Below are 18,409 nucleotides of genomic sequence, written 5' to 3' on the forward strand. Positions count from 1 at the left end.
TCTCAGTCCTCTTTGCACCCCACTGATCTACATCTGAGTGCTCCCTATCTGTCAATCTACCTAGATATGAATTCCTCCTGAGACAGTACAATAGCTTCTCTGCACACCCAGCCTCATGCTATCCACTTCCAAATTTAATGTCACAAAATCTCTGGCATTGGTCAAACAAATGTCTCAAACTGGCGTTCACACAGCATGAAACCACAGCTAATAAGAATCATGCAGATAAACTGACTGCCTCTTATTGCAGAGTAGGCTTCACCTAAGGGAAACTTTCTGGAGAGCAGTCTGGGCACTAGTCCCAAAATGAGCATCCATTGTCATAGTCTATATCTCATTGTCCTTAGGACTGGTTGATCCCAGTCATCTAAAAATATCTCCATGGGTTTTTTTATTCCTATTTTTGGGGACATCTGGAAAATACTTTGGTGACAATATCTCCAATGCAGTGCTGAAATTTGATCAGACAAAAAACAAACAAACAAACAAACAAAAAAAACAACACAGCAGGCATTCCTTGAAGCATCTGGTGATGATGACTCACTGTAATTAGTACAAATTTATATTGAAGCAAAATCTTTCCATGTCTAATTGCTACAGTCTTTGAATCATTGCCTGGCTAGGCAAGGGCAGAAACATTTGCTGGACAAGAAAGGGAAACAGGTCATTCTTCCAGGTCCTCAAGATACACTTGAATAAACTGTTTTATTCAGGGCCCTGATTAATCCAGACATTGATTGTTCCTAAATTATTCTGTCAGCTGATGGAGTTTCTTGACAGAAAGCTCAAATGACAGAGCCCATTAGGAGAGTTTTGAGACTAACATGGTTGCTGTCACAGAGACACAATTTACGGGGATTCTTCAGAGCACTGCAAGTCAAGAGACTCCCCTCAGCCCTTCTTGATTTTTTGCAGTCTTTATCTCAGGTTCCCAAAGTTGGTCTTCTAATAATATCCTCAGCTTCTGGTGGGAAGAGACAGAACTTTCTCTTGGTAACATCCAGCTGACTTTTACTTTAGTATATAAGATGAAAATATTGAGGTAGCAGCATACTGTTCCTTAATACTTTTTGTACAGGCACAGACTCCTTGACAGAAACATGGAGAGAGCAGGTATATCTCTGGACAACAATAAAAACTTAGGGATTTTAATAGGAATAAGATGAATTCATTTAAAAACATAGCTCCAGAACTTATTTTTTGCTCATGCATGAAGAGATTTCCCTCCAGCTTTCCCTCCCTTTCCACTTTAGTTGTTTCCTTGGATATTCATGATGTCTGCTGAACCAGAGCCGTGCCTATAAATTATACCTTCCCACAGATGGGGCTTCACAAGACACACTGCCATATGCTGGCATCACAGAGATGGGGCAGTGCACTGGCATATTGGTAGTCTCCAAGAGAGGGCTTCCGCTGACTTGCCCAGTAACTCCAGCTGCAGATAAATGCTGGGGAATCAGTTCAGAAAGGCTGGTAGCACACAGGTGCAAATATAGTCTACTGCTCCCATGTTTCCTTCCCTCTCACATCTTCATTTTTGCCTAGACTGTATTACAGAACAATGAAAATGCTGTGAGGGTGAATAGTTCCATAAAGAGCCTGCATTTTTTCCCGGAGGATAAAAATATTTTATATTTTTACATTTTTTAAATCTATATTTTATTTCATTGTGCTGCGTCCAGACTGAAAGGATATATTTATGAAATGTAGACTGAGATGATGGTAAACATATACAGAACAAACCTTTCCAATTTTCCAAACATCTAAGGAGAAAGGAAAATGTATTGGCATTTCCACAAATTTCACTTAACATCAGTATCCATTCAAAATAGTACTCTCAAGTTAAAACAGCAAGTTCTGTTTATACACATTCTCACACCAAAATTCCAGCAGATTTTGGGGAAAACAAGTTGTTTATTGTTTATTGTGATTTTTTTTTAAATTTTCATCTTCCCAGTTCACTTGCCTCTTTCTAACAGCAACATTTGGATCTTGAAAGTTTGGATTCAGAAACAGCCTTTCAGAGTGGCAGTTTAATTTAAGCTGCTGTTTCTTCTTTGCAAGACATTGATGACCAGACCCAGATTAACCCATTTCCCACCTGCCACACAGAATTTCCTTTTTCTTCTTTAACTGTAAGCACTACAAGATTACGGCTGTATTTTTCAACACAGACTGTAACCTATGCTGTATTGATGCATAACTCAAAATTTGTATCTTACAACAACTGTCATCTCAATATGACAGAGAATACAGTTTCAATGCGGAACTGAAATATCTGCCCAAAGAACTGTGAGGATTTGTGTATGTTGTCAGAAGCGTCAACATTATCTGCAAATGTGTTTGGAAGGTCAAGGGTATGAGGGTACTGTGTGAGTGAGTTTTAACTAACGCATCCTGATAGCTATTGCTTACTTGCAAGGGATTGCCTTAGACCTTCTCCTTGTCTTACATGTGAAATCTTCTTTAGAAGCAGGTGAATTACCTTTCAAAGCTAAAGCCATATTTCTCCTTTCATTGTGTATATCTGTAACATAGCTCACCATTCATCTGTAGCAAGTCTAGAATGCTTTGTGTTTCCGGGTAACAAATGAAATATTACTTATGAATTTTAAAATGTATATATTATAATTTATAGTATATAAATGGATCAGCCAGAGTAGTAATCTTTAAGAATGACTGCTACCACATCACTAAAGAGAGATACCACTGTTAAGAAACTTATTTATTTTGATTATATGCAAATATAGAAATGTGAAATATTACAGTAGAATAAGACAACAGAAAACTAGTAGCAAAATTCTCTTTAATGTACATAGATTTAATTTATTGGTAGTAAATGCTGACTTTTCAGTGGTAACTGGTACTTTCACAGAAAAATTTAGTTTCTTTTTAAGATAACCCAATTCTTGGACTGAATGATAAATTGTGAAGCATGCTTTCACAGCTATAAAAAAAAATCAAAATGATTGCATTTTCACCTTTCTCATAACTTATTTATGTGATGCTGTTACACAAATGTCATGAGGTGAAACAATATGCAAACTGATGAGAGACCTTAATTAGGCACTAGTTATTATATAAGAAATATTCTTGGGAACACAGCTTTAAACTTCTTATCTGAAAATACACACCTTGCTATTGGCAATGTTTTCCTGCAATTTATCTGAGCTTCCAGGTTATGCCTAAGGTTATACGTCATTTCCACTTTTGTTCTCAGAGGGATAAACTCGAGCCACTGACACTCTACATTCCTAATAAGCTCTACCACAGGATGATAAATACATTTGTTGATATAATGTGATACAATCTCAATGATAAAATAATATCAGCAAATGGTGTTTGAAATATAAATTTGTAATAATGAAGACCTTTTCCAGTACATAATGTTTAAAACAGATCATGCTACACAACATATTTTAGGGGATGGAAGTGGTTTTATAGGTATTATACGTAAGTATAAATATAAACATAAGTATACATATAAATATATTCACCATCCTTCAATGTCTTTGTATTTTCTACAAGTGTGGCTATCTTCAGACTCCTTACTTAGAAAGCCTTTTGTTTGTGGACTAAACTTCACACCCCCTGACCTCTGGTGATATCTCATTTTTTTACATTCATTTAAGTTGGAAATAACACATGCACAATATTAGAGGGGGATAACAGAAACTGTCCTTACGCAAACCCAAAAAAACTCATGTAATTTTGGGTTTTCCCTAATGTCAAACTGTGTAATCTTAAAATGTTAATTTTTTTTGAAACATTTTCTGCACAAATTCTTTCGTTTGTCTTCCCTCTAAATCACATTTATAAGAACCCAGCTGAATATCCTTACTCTGAATGGAAATGCAAAATGTTTCCAGTTTATATCAATAGGACTTAGATCTGATATTATCTACCAAGAATGAAAGATGGCACAGAAAAGCCACGTGTATCAATTTATCTCTCCTAAAAATCACCTAACTTTAATTAGAAGTTAATAGGAAAAAAAAAAACAACCACAGAATGCCCACAGGATAACTGTGCTACTTTACTGAGCCATATGCAATATACACAGCAACTTCTACGTGGCTACTTCTTCATTGTTACTCAGAAGACCATATGGTTATTACTTGTTTTGAGTAATAACACACATTACTGATTAATGCTGGTAATGCATGAATGACACACATTTTTTCAATAGCAGATAGGAAGTAATGAAGGGAACAGAAGTTCTATTTTGTGTAAAAGAACAGAAAATTAGTCTGTATGTAGACTAAAACTTGCTTCTCAATTAGGTAGTAACAAAGACAGTGAGCTGCAACTCTGAAAGCAAATTTTTTATTAAAATTGTTTAATAATTGGCCAATCATACTTGAAAATCTGAGACATGGAACTCACACACAGAATTTTTGCTTCTGTTTCAACAAATACCACCTTTACGGAAACTGCTTTGTGTTTTCCTTGAGCTGTGATTCTTGAATTTTTCACCTGTAGTAGTTTCATTTGTTATTACATAAGTGTAATGGAAAAAGTAATATGAAGGTTTATGAAGGAAAATTACATATATTTTTAGAGTTTATTAATTTACAGAAAATGTATTATTCTAGCTGTGAAAAAATAAACTTTAAGTAAATACGACAACTGCCTTTGAAAAAATTCCACAATTTATTTTGCCTTTGCCACTTTCTTCTTTAACTACAGTAAGAATATTCATGTTTAAGTACTTCAGGTATTTAAATGAGTGCATAGTATTGAATATACCAGCAGTTTTATGACATACTTACCTTCCTCTGTTCAGTTTTATTATTATAAAAATTTTGATTATGGAAATATTAAACAATGCAGTGATCAATCCAAATAAATAATCACAGAATATGTGCATATATTTTTCCCTAACTTTAAACACTGGTATATTTTCCTAGGGCTTTTTTTTTTTTTAACTGAGTGAAGACATAGTCTAAGGGCTATATAAAAAGAGACTTATTTTCCTACTATTGTTTTGGCATGAGGGTAGCACTGTTAATAATAACAATTAAGAAAATAAATATTTATTGATATTTCTGCTAACTATCGTCCAAACTCAACCAGCGATGCTACAATATACATCACAGACAGGGTTCCACTAATTTTATTCTATGCAGGTATCTGTGTTTTTGCAAATGGCCAGTGGTGTGTCCTGGTAGTTCCCCAGGTATGTGAAAACTGACATTTTTCTGAAAATTTCATTTCTGAAAGTCTGATCAAGTGTCATCTTGATTAGCCAGCACCCAGACACCACAGTGACTACTATCCTGTCTTTAATATAAACACTTAATTTATTATGTGAATGCTTTTGAAGGCATTAATGGTATTTAAAAAAATTATCATATTGTTGTTATCTTCCATTAAGCTTTTTCACTATAGTGCACTTTATTTGCACATAATATCCACATTCTTATCTACACTGCTCCTTCTTTCCAGTGCACACACATGAATCAGACAAGGAAAGCATACCATCCATTACACAGGCTACTGGATATATGATACAGAGGATACCATCTCCCCTTAACAGTCAGGACCAGACTGACTCTTCTGAGAGCAGTTTTGCGCAACAAAAAAAATTACTGACACCATACCTTATGCAAATGTTGCAATATGAAATCACATACAATATATGTGTTCTATGTATTAAAAGCATTAATCAAAAGCTTTTTAAGGACTTCTGCTACTAACTGCAAAGCTAGCTAATATGCCAACCTCATCACAATGGCTCTAGGACTGCAAGAGTCCATGCACAGCAATAGCAAAGGAAACGCTCCAGGTGAATGTGCACCCTTCTTTCAAACTCAGAAATGCCACACACAGTTGACTAGTAGACTGTAACCAGTTACAACAGTAGGAAACAATGAAATGCTGCTTTAGAACATGGTTTCCATACAAAAAAAAAGAACTTTCTTGCTCAATTGCTACAAAAAAAGTGAATATATGAGAAAATGAAGAGATACAATTAATCACTTATAGTTAGTAAGTGATTTCCTCTGCTCACTGCTAGTACTAATGTAACTTTTTTGCTCCTGTTCTTGTTTTTTATTTTTATTTTTATATTTTTCCTCTTTAGGCATATAGCCATTTTCCACTCTGAAATAAAGTGAACATTGCATTATTCAGTGATTAGTCCTACAGAAACAAATGATGGCATTCCAGAAATAAAATGCCATTACGATTAATTAGTCCTTGAGGTTAGATTTCTAGGTACCCTTACAGAATGGGTATATTACTTCACACTGTGGACTAGTGCTTTTCATTACGCCATAAATATTTATCAAGCATTAGTATGGCCAACAAAACAACAGTGAGCTGACAGAGCATCATTACTTGAAAATATCCCTGGCAACCTTTGCCTCAATTCAAGCTTGCTTTCAAGTGCAAAGAAAGAATCATGAAAACCTGCCTGAACAAAGAGGAAACATTTGCATTGTGACTGAAACTAACAGGCCAGCTACAAGAATCTGGCATGGGAATTCGACAGTTCCCCAGGATTGTCAATTCATACCTGTTTCAACAGTTACTAACGTCAAATGACAATGGCATGAAAGTAAAATAACCTCAGGCAGCTTGTCTGTAGTGGGAATGTCAAAAACACCATCAGTCAACTGTCCAAAAAGGATCTGTCACCACCAACATAACATGCAGAAGATGCTATCACATCAACTTATGCAGCTACTCTGTGACTGGCAGTCAGCAATGGCATTTGTCTGGTTTAAAACTTCATACTATTTCAAATCTAGTTTACTCCTACAATACTTTTATTTCACATGGGAAAATTAAAGGGTCTTTTTCTTAAATATGTGGAAAATCTGAAGTATCCTTGTCTCCTATTGTCAAGTATTCACATTACACCCAGTAAGAGAAACTATACTCAAAGAAACTACTAGTAGTGCTAAGGTTTGATTCACTATTAATATTCAGTCATACATTTGAAGTAGTCACAAATCTTACGGATTGAAAATAAGAAATTCTATTCGATAAGGTAAATAATTCTAGTAGTATAATTTTCACATACATAATCAAAGTGGTGATGACTTGTTTCCACATAGAGGAGAAAAAACATGCACCATTGTCACTACGTGCTTCATTGCTCTTTGTCACGGAGTTATCTCTAGATCTGTGTCTGTGACAGGGGGACAGCAGACCCACAGGCCCACAGGTCCAAAAAACGGGGGCAGGGGGTTGTTGACGGTTTACAGGCCGCTTTGGCCTGGTTACATGACTAATGGGGCAGGGAGCCCACAAACCCATGCCCCAGGAAAGGGGAAAAGGGGGAAGGGTAGGGAGATAGGAGATGGGCCTAAAAACAGAACAGTGGCAACAATCTGAGGAGGAAAGTTAATTTACAAAATATGATATCGGAATGCAAGACAATACAATATAATACAATATAATTGCAATTGAGGCTAACAAATCAAATAAAATGAGAGAGAGAGTGTCCCAAACTGAAAGCCTTACTCTAAGAACTGAAAGAGAAACAGCTGGGGAACATGCAGTCCTGGGCAGCAAAAAAACAAAATGTCTCGTGACTTGTGAGGAGTTCTTGTGAGATCTTTCCCTCTGAACACAAAAGCCCTCTGAGGTATGTAGTTTTTTTTCTCTTCTGAGAACCAGGTACCTGGAAAATCAGCAGTCCACGGTACTAGAGCATTAACTCTTTAATTCCCAGTGCACTACATGATGTTATGATGTGGAATACCTATAACAAAAGTCATAAAACCATGACACATATCTTTGACCACACAATTTTCACTCCAGCCATCTGAGTATCTTCTGCATTAACTCAGTAGGAAGATAACTAGTAGGAGACTAGGAAGTCTTTGGAATCTCTCTGACTAAACGATATTATTTCTTTCTGTGCTTCCATTCCTGAGATCCAAGAAAAAAAGTGTTTTGCCACGAACCCTAAAGCCAGTGATGTGAAGAAGTGATTCCTTGCTATTATTGGAGTTGGTAACCAGGATTTTAAGACACTGGAAGCGCAAAGAAACTGATTTATAGCAATTGTGACCAACTTCTGACTGATATTACCTCCAAGATCATAACACTGTTCTATTTGACATTCAATTGCATAAAATTTTACTTTCAGACAGAACTAAGTATTATCAGGAGAGGACTCTCTGTCTTCTGTTTTATTCCTGGAAGATATTAATTGGGTACTAGTGAAAAAAAGAAAAAAGAAAAGCACCTAAAAAGCTGCACAGTCTATACTTAGTATCTAAAGAATCATAGAATCATCAAGGTTGGAAAAGACCTTCATGCTCACCGTGTCTAATTACCAACCCTACCTACCACGGCTCTTTACTAGACCATGCCCCTTAGTGCCACATCCACACATCTCTTAAATACCACCAGGGATGAGGACTCCACCACTTTCCTGGGCAGCCTGTTGCAGCTGATACTGATGTTCCTGAGTTTTTATTTTTAAAACTGCCAGAATTTTAATCTCTCTCCAAATATTAGGAATACTAATACACGAATGAGGGGACAAATCAGCTGGCAAAACTGTGAGACCCCAGCCTGTTTATTTATTTACATTGTTATTGTCAAGTTTTCAAAGAAGGGAAAATACTGTATATGACAGAGCCTGGCTCTGACTCCCCCAGTCTGGTCTTTGGTTACAAAGAGTAAGGATCTCCTGAGCTGTATGAGATAATCTTTCACTTGAGAGGAACTAACTTTCCAGGTGTTGATGGGAGGCTTGAGGATGTGGGAGTGTTGCACTGTAGGTGCTGTATTTTACTGTTATTGCTTGCAGTGAAACTGTGTCAAGAGACATTCTTCACTTGTGTTAGGAGTTAGCACGCTAATTTGTTTTTTTTATCCTACAAGTTAGATTCAAGAGGAGGACAAAAGATAGACTTTCCTCACTATCTCAGCATGCCTGTTATTAGCACAAATGTTTCTCTCTCTCTTTTTTTTTTTTATCTACAGAATTTGAATAAAAAAAAGTGGCTTTATTACCAATTATTCACACGTTGCTTACTCTCATTTTACACCTCCTGCTTATCTTTCATTCTCAGAATGAAATGAATCCCTATGACTCAAATACCTAAATATAATCTCAATTGAAGAAAACATCTTATGAAAATAGGACACTGAGAACATTCACATTTTCCAATCAGGCAAAGCTTACTGCAAATAAAAGGCTTTAAAATAAAACTGTATATAAGTTACCAGTTTAGAATTCTGATTTTCAACACACATCACTGATATCTTTACCAACATAACCTTAAGTAAGAGAGACATAGATTCTCTCTGAGACTTCAGAGGAAGCATTCTGCTTTAAAATGAAACTCAGAATACCAACTTTCACGAAGTTAATAAGAAGTTTTCTTCACTTTTTTCAAATTTCAATGAAAGACATCTAAGATTCAGTAAGAAAAACAACAGCAACAACAAAAACCAGCAAATAGACCCATATTCAATTGCGTCCCATTTTCCTCCAAGAAAATCAGAGTAAGTCTTGATGAATTTAACCTCAGAAAACACACTATGAATAAATAATGTGAAACTTCAAGAACTCTGGTGAATCATGGCTTAAGGCCATGAGACTCACTGATGAAAGATTGCTTTATTTCAAATCTTTCCTCTTTATTGAACGGTAAACAACTTATCATAAATGTATATAGAATGCTTAAATTTAATATTTTGAACAAAACAAAGTGAGAACTGCACAGAAAGTTTAGGGCTTAGATTTGAAAACTGAGGATGCCAGTGACAGCGAAAAACAGTATCCGAAGAGAAAACTGTAATTTATGCACACTGGTGACCAATCTCCCACTTACAGCTTACTTGTGAACTGATTTATAAGCACACACATTGCTGCAGGACAAGGGATAGACTTACTTTCTCTCCTTTATGGAACAGATGGATGGCCAAGATTCAAACACTAGCAAAGACTGTTCTTCTGTGATACTCACTTGGACCACCAGTAAATAACCTCTTTGGGATTTCCCATAACTTAAACTAAATTCAAATACAGTTCTCCCTGGCTGATAACTTTAGAATGGAGAGAACAAGCTGGATAAGAAATTATAAAAGGAGTTATTAAGAGTAGTTATGAGAAAACTGAACACTGACATTTAAAAAGGAGTAATCTAACATAGGCACATACTTATCAAACAAGCAAAAGTCTGATATTTATGGTGCAATATGCTTTTCCTTGCTTTTTATACTAATACTTTTAAATGAGGATGCTTTGAATGTTACTATTTCTACTGATTGGAAACTACGCCGCACTCCTAGCTCTGCTGTTTTAAACAAAATTGCAAAAATGTATCTTCTCAATGTTGGGATATGTGAGAGTAATGGATGGTTTATTAACTTAGCCATAAACCAACGAATCTGATTTTTTTTTAATTATTTTTTTTCCTTGATACCATTGCTACTAGAGCAGCTAAGCGGCATAATAAGGCAGGCACTTATTATTCTTCACATTTTCATAATATCTACACAAATATGTCTTTGCACAGAATCCTTAAAGCTAAAACATAAAGGTGGTGATTTAATTTTTACTTTCAGAAAGGAATAATCAAGCATGATTGTAACAGGCAAGTAACTAGACCTAACAAAATTGCACAAATGTGGCTTTCTCAGATAGTCAGCTTAACAAAGACTGCTTGCATATTGATGTCAAAACTGTAGTATCATCAAAACTATACTCAAAGAAAATCTTTACTGAGGGTGCAGATTGCTTAATGTAATTTTAAACTGGCTGGATTTATGAATTTCTGATGCAAATATTTTCTTTTTGTTCTATACAGTATTTTTAGCAGGTGAAAGGAAAATGTCACAGTTACTATTATACTAATTCAGAGTGTATTTTAATCAAATTAGAATTGTTCATGTTAAATCCTACTACTATTTAAGTTAACTCAGTCATGTTTTTTAAACCCCATATTAAACCTCTTTTTCTTCTGTTTCTGAGATGAAATTAAACTACTTCACACTTGGGGTAGTGGAATCTTTGGCCAGCAATCTTTATGGATTGATTTGTAAAAGTTCAATTCCAAAAAGCATAATCACTAATAGTTTATACATTTTATGTTTAAAAAATTTAAGTTGGGAGCAATTTTACTAAATTAAAGATTTTGCAGAAGGCATCCACTTTCCTTCCTCTTCTGTATTTCGGTGAGGAAAAAGAGAATCAGGTTTTTTTTTTGTTTTTTTTTTTTTTTTTTTCCTGCCTGATTCTGGTAATTTCAAACTGAAAAAAGTCAAGTTTAAAAAAAGTTTATTTTTGATACACAAACAAAACTAACAAAAATAAACCTTTTCCTGCTGGTTCTAGAGTGTAACCTTTAATTTTCTTTTAAATGCTTTAACTACTCTTGTTCCATGGTAGCTTGAAGACAACTCAGAAAGTGAATATTCCAAAAGATATTTGTTTCTGATACCTTCTGAATTCTGAACAAAGGATTCTTAGCCAACTGTTTTGCTCTTAACAAATTCTGATATTTCTCTTAGGGATGAGAAAAAATGTCTGCATTCTGGGAAGAAAAAGGAATGGAACAACCTCATAACCTCATATTTGGCACAAATAGACAAAATCTACTAATCTCATTTGACACAAAGCAATGGATTAGATTTTTAAATACATCATCATGAGTTCAGTAAAGACGAGGATAACTAAAATATAACTTAGAGAAGTATGACATATTGTGTTTTAAATAAATGAAAAAACACAGATATATTAAAAATAACAAAAAAAACCACCCAAACCTAAAGCCAAAAAGCCAAACACTGACACATAAGACACAGATCTGACTTCAATACAAAGCAAGAACTTCAATTAACCACTCTTGAGGTTATGACATTACAGGCATTATTTTGGAAAGAAGCCCAGAGGTATCCACTTCTATTATTTTACTTTTAAACTTAATGAATATATCAGTTTCCTTGACACAGAATAGAATAGAACTGTAACAGTTCATATATTTAAGCATGAATAAAAGAAAAGTATTATAAAAATGATAGTGAAATTTTTGAGGAAATTTTGGACCTTCAGTGAGCTAGAAGGAAGGAAAATCTCTGTTTACATTAGAAAAACGCAAAATTAGCATCTTCTTTTACTCCTTTAATGTGACCCTCATGAAAACCCAGGTTTGTATTGACAAATACACGTATAATGCTTATAAGTAAAAAAAATCAAACTGGAATGAATGACATAATTTAGAGTTATATGTTTGTGGTTCTCCCTCAAGACATTCATTAAAGACAGTATTAATTTATTTAGAGTTCATAACAATCTTCATCAAGATACAAACATTTTTTTACTGCTGTCATCTGATTCATTCAGAAAAGAAGCTAACATTAAAGATGTATGACAATCTCACAAAATTAAAATAATTTAAACATAGTAAGTCAAGGAGTATTACTATTTTCATAATTTAGCAAGAACAAAGATAAAAACTGACTACACAGTAGTTTGACAAAAATGACATGAAGAAACACACAACTATTCTTGTAGCTTCTTCCTAATCCTATTCAGATTTTCCAGAGCTATATGATCACAGATTGTAAAACTAAACATTTAGAAATCAAGATATTATCCTTATTGTCTAACATGAGTGAAAAACTAAAATGGTAATCTTTGATATGAAAAAGATATGAATCTGACGAAATCTCCAAACATCAAGAAGAACAGGGCTGTTGAAAGGGCTAAGTCGTAGTTTGTTTGGTTGGACTTAAGTCACAATAAACTACGTTTTCAACTAAGTTATGTTTCTATAGACTGCAAAATACTTCTCAGACAAAAGTACGACTGACAATTTGAAATACCATAAGGCAAGAAATTAGTACTCAGTAGACACTGAAGTCACACAGACCAACATAATACAGAATAGTTATGCATCTGTAGAATACTGACTTGTACTTCATTTCAGAAGAGTAAGAGCAGCAAGGATAGCATTTATTAATGGAAAAGCATCGATATATCCAGTGACATGCTGGGAGCACTACTTCCTGAATCACACAGATGTCATGGATATTGTACTACACTTGGAAAACATTCACACTGTTACTGAGCAAAAACATTTTGAAATGACATTGGCTTTCTGAGTTTCTTGCATTAATTTCTCCTCAGTAGAGAGAATAAAAGAGAGAAATGTCACATACTTTTTTAAAATTCAATTCTCATTCTTTCAGACAGGTGACTGTAAGCTATAGCTAAGTTTAGGTACCTGTCTTTCCTAGACAGGTTTGCTTAATTATCTAGAGGCTTGTCCATTAGTACATGCAAATGTTCTTTCATTTTACATTTACTTGCCATATTCATTTTATATGCCCAGAGAAAATTCCCTAATTTGATTATTTCAGTTTCTAGGTTCAGTTAAAATTATCCATAACACAATCCAGGCAGAAAAAACAGTTGTATAATTGACTTCGTGTTTTATTTATGGAATATAAACTTCAGCTACAGGAACGATTTTATTTTTTCCCTTGAAGTTGAAATGAAATGCTTTGCTACTGAAACATTTGCCCAATGAAAAACTTGAAAGAAATACACAAACTTACATTGTTACAGAAAAGTACCATTCTGAAATGGAAATGACTGTCTTGAATTTCCTGCAGCACTCCAAAGAGTGCTTTGCAGGACATTTTACAAAGAACTTCCCATTTTTTAAAACAGAGATACTATGTATTTCTGAGGCATTGATCTTATGCGGAATATGATCAGATGGTGTCATGGTTTTATGATTTTCAGTTATTGGTATTCCGCATCATATTTTGCATTCCACATCCGTGACGAATGCCCATAAACCGTTGACAAATGATCACATTGTCAGCAGCCTCAGTTCCCTTTCCCAATTCCAAATTTGTTTTATTCTTCTGTTAGCCAGCAAGCTTATTTTTTTCTCCTTTATTGTGGATTATTTTTAATAATGCCTAGTTTAGAAACAAAGGATGCTTTATAATAGATCTGTTTTTATGGCTTCATCAATAGGAAAATAATGTTATGTCTGAATTTTAAATTTAGAACTATACACATTTTTAAGGAAAGGCCTGGTTTAAAAAACAAACAAGGAATTTGAGATTATCCATTTTACAGCTTTATGTGCACGTTGGTTAGTCCTCAATTCTGCCCCATAAAGTCATAGTCTAATATAAGTTACTTTATGCTGCTATGGTTTTCAAAGAAATTAATAGCAAAATTTAGTCCAGAAACAGATTCAAGAAAGACTAAGAAACGTCCTACATTTTCAAAATGAAACGCTTTCCAGAAACTAAATGGATCTAGGTTTCCATCATTCAGAAGCAGACTAAGATTCCTCAAACTTCTAATGAATAAATAGCTTTCACATCAAAGTAAGGCTCAAATCTTCATATGACATCAGAAGACTAATACATGTCGTACGCACTTTACTGAATACGAAGCTCAAACTCCTAACATGTGCCAGCCTATTATACAAGCATGTTCTAGAAGAAAAACATGAACACAGTTTGGAAGTATTTATGCTACTTTTCTGAAAAGAATTGTTGATTTTCCCTTCATCATAGCATACACAAGAATTTAAATGGGTGTTTGGTTGATTTTAATTAAGAAAAAAAATATCCAATCTAAAACCTGCCTGAATGGACTGTGAACTGCCATACAAAGCCACTGAACAGCAATGCAAGTTTGATGCAAGGGACATTTGCAAAACTTAAACCTAGTACAATGTTGATTCTACTTTCTGGAACCTGTACAAATAGATATAAAACAAAAATGATACAGAATCCAAGACAAAAAATAAGAATATAAATTTCATGTATTTTGAATGTTTTCAGACCAATGATAGCTATCTCAGCAGGAGTAAGAAAATTAATATATTTGCTATCACCGCTTGCCTTATTTTCAAGGCAATACACTACTTTCTAAGTTTCAAAACTACTTAGTATTGAAGAACAGATTTAACTACTTGTCTAAAGAAAATGCAACTTCAAAGACTTGTACAGTCAACCGCTTCCCTCTATTGGTATTAATTCCATTAACAAACTTTAGTTTTAACTTCAGAATAACTTGCAAAGCAGCTTTAGCTGCAGTTGGAATTGCTTAAAACAAAACTTAAAAAGCAGACACACTTTAGAAATTTGAAAATTAAAGCCTTTCTAGAATTAAAAGGTTTACTCCTCTGTTCTGATTATGTAAACACTGTAAATGTAACTGAACTGTAGTTACAGAAAACACGTTCAGGGGGATTGTGTGCTAGTGAGACACTTCAGTCTGCTGTATGAGATGCTGGGCACATCTGAAATGCTTCTACACCAGTGCACACAGCACAAGGAACAAGCAAGAACTAGAAGTCTTGGCTCAGTTCCAGAGCTTGATGTCATTGTCATAAATGAAACATGGTAGGAAGAGTCCCGTGAAAGTTGTACTGTGATGAATGGTTACAGCCTCTTCAGAAGAGAAAGGCAGGACAGGCAAAGAGGGAGGTGACACTGTCTGCAATGGAGGGGCTGGACTGCATGGAGCTGTCAGTTGGCAGTGATGCAGTTGAGAGCCCCTAGTTAAGGATTAAGGGACAAGCAAATAAAGGGGATGCCATTAAAGGAGTCTGTTACAGACCACCCTGCCAGGATGATGGCACCAATGAATTATTCTTTAAGGAACTACTAGAGACATCTAGATCAACTGCCCCTGCTCTTATAGGGGACCTCAACTTCTCAGATGTTAACTGGGAACACCATTCAGCTGATACAAACAGCTCTGGGAGATTCTTAAAACAGCTTGATGATAACTTCCTGGTAGAGGTACTAAGGGAGTTGATGAGGCAAGCTGCCCTCTTAGATCTGTTCTTTGTTAACAGAGAAAATCTCATGGGTGAAGTGGTGATTGGTGGCTGCCTTGGCCATAGAGACCATTAAGTAGTTGAATTTAAAATCTTTATTGACAGGAGGAAAAGCACCACCAAAACATCAGCCCTGGATATGAAGAGTAATGAAACACTCTAGTTGAATCTCCAGAACAAGATTCCAACTACAATAATGATAGACTACTCTCAGAAAATAGTCCTGGTAAGATTTAAAATTGATGGACAACTATTGGGAAAGATTTGAAGTTTTAAAAGACAAACACACAAAAAAATAAAGTATAAAATTCACAAAAGAATTGGCTACTTCTCCAGATAATAAGCATACATAAAATGCAAAAGACAAAAAGAGTTTAGGAGGATATGATGCCACTATTATTCACTAGAAAGCTTACTGCACTTTTCTAAAGTAAGCACATTTTCTACTCTTATTTGGAGAACATTACAAATTATAGATGTGGTAGCCTTTTCAAACACAGGAAAAATGAAAATTTTAAGCTGATGAATTTTAGAATTGATTCTGTGCAAAATTTGTTTGCTTCTGTTCTTAAATCATAGCTCAGTATGTTTACCATTAAATACTGCTCAAGAGATTACATATGGCCAGAAGTCACATAAAATTTCACTTTTCCTTATTACTGTATGTATACCTGTAGTAGTTTCACACATGATTCAGTCTTCAGAATTGTTTTAGTTCTCACTTCCAGCTAGCAGCAAACATCAAATTTATAAGCTCTGTAGATCACTCTGACAGCAGATATGACTCTGATTGTTCAACAGTCCACTAGGGTTTTAATGCTGATAGTAACAGTACATTTGCAGTAGAATTCAAGCAACAACCCAAAATGATATGAAGACAGATGGACAATGAAAAAATATTTTTTTCTGTAATATGCACAAATTTGTCTGAAATATTCATGTCTAGACTGCATATGAATTAGAATATCCCATGCTGAACACATGGTTAAGTACATAGTAGTAGCACACAAAACTTTCTGTACTCATTTACACATGCTATTCTTATTAGCTTGTCTTCATTCCAAAAGGAAAGTGTTCTAAAAGTGTTGAAACAGTTAATCTGCTATCAGTCCCATATACCTTACACACTGTAAGTAGCCAAATGTAATTCAAGCTGAGTAGTGACAGAGAATGAAAAATAGATCTGGTGTTTCACATTTGAAGCAGTAAATTATCATGTTATTCATTGAACTCTCCCTAGGCTCAGCCAGTCATACATCATCTGTCAATACTCCAGATTCAATCTATAAATTAATGTCATGATTTTTGTGCTGTCACTAAATGTACACTATTCTCAGGGGAGGTCAGGAACCACAGAAGTCACATTATTTTACAGGGTGATATATATTCACATATCCCAAGAGATGTGGCCTATATTCCACACAGATGAGCAGAAGCCTTTTTATCTAAGACGATATCTGGCTTCTACTCCAGTGCAGGCAAACTTGTGGAGAGCAGGTAGGATATTACACCAATGATCCCAAAGGTAAAGGAAATAGAAATATGCTCAGACACAATACAGTTTGTCAGATAGACATGAATTAAATATTTGTACCTACTATTACAGTTAAAGAAAGGGAAAATAATGGAAAAAAAAGGAAAAAAATTGGAAGTCTACAATCTATGTACTTCTATGTTGGTATCTTAAGACAGAGTCAATGATATCGCAGTACCTTCCTGGAAACCAGACTGTGACAGGATAAGGAATTTGAGTGATTGATAATAAAGCAAGTAGCTGAGTTTGAAACCCAAGAGTCTTAATAGTGATAGTCCTGATAATTAATTAATATATATATATAAAGACAAAAAGTAAGCGATATACTGTTAAATAGGATTGACTTAAACTTACTTACTTGCCACAAGTTCTTCAATGCATCAATATTTCCTTACCAAATTGCATGTTCTGTGGGTCCTAGGTATGCTTGCTGTAAACAGAGGTAGAGAAAGCTAACTCTAAAGCCCAAATAGTACCACAGAACATGGCTTGCCTCATCACAAGTCTAGCATCATGTTCTATGGTACAAGCGAGTGGACAGATTTCTATTTTGACTCCATTGCAAACCAGATGAGAAGAGGAGTAAATGTGCAGAGACTTGACGCCTTCCTAAGACAAAGCTGCACTATTTACAGACCAGAACTGGCTTGCAGCAGGCTGGCTTGGCAGCAGAGCAATGACTGGTTGTATCTAGATACAAGGACATAACAACAAAATTCTTTATCGACCCAGCTCTTCATCAGGCATAGAAAAATACAGCCCTTTGCAGATGACATATCTTAATAAGCTGCTAACACTTCTGCAAGGTTTTACAGCATAAGTATCAAGGCAGTGATGATTTGTTCCTATAAGCATTATTCCTAGAGATGGATGGGACTTCTCTGACTAAATGTAGATTCATTAAGATGTAAACACGCTGTCAGAAATCCACCCAATCTCTCTGACTGCCTACCTGGCAGTATACTGAAGAATCAAGGATTTTGGCATCAAGGGTTGTTCTATCATGTTGATGGGAGACAGTAGTCCAAAAGCCTGGGGCAGAAAACTACTCTGGAATAATTACATAGGCTCTCGAGTCCTGCCT

The 18,409-nt window shown here is 35.0% G+C and overlaps 1 protein-coding gene across 1 annotated transcript in view; it reads right to left on the reverse strand.

Annotated features, from left to right (window-relative positions):
- The window catches only part of DOK6 (docking protein 6), a 262,715-nt gene that overhangs the window by 111,952 nt on the left and 132,354 nt on the right, over nucleotides 1-18,409 (reverse strand). The window lies entirely within an intron of this gene.

Source organism: Numida meleagris, chromosome 2 (genome assembly GCF_002078875.1).
Source record: "Numida meleagris isolate 19003 breed g44 Domestic line chromosome 2, NumMel1.0, whole genome shotgun sequence".
NCBI lineage: Eukaryota > Metazoa > Chordata > Aves > Galliformes > Numididae > Numida > Numida meleagris.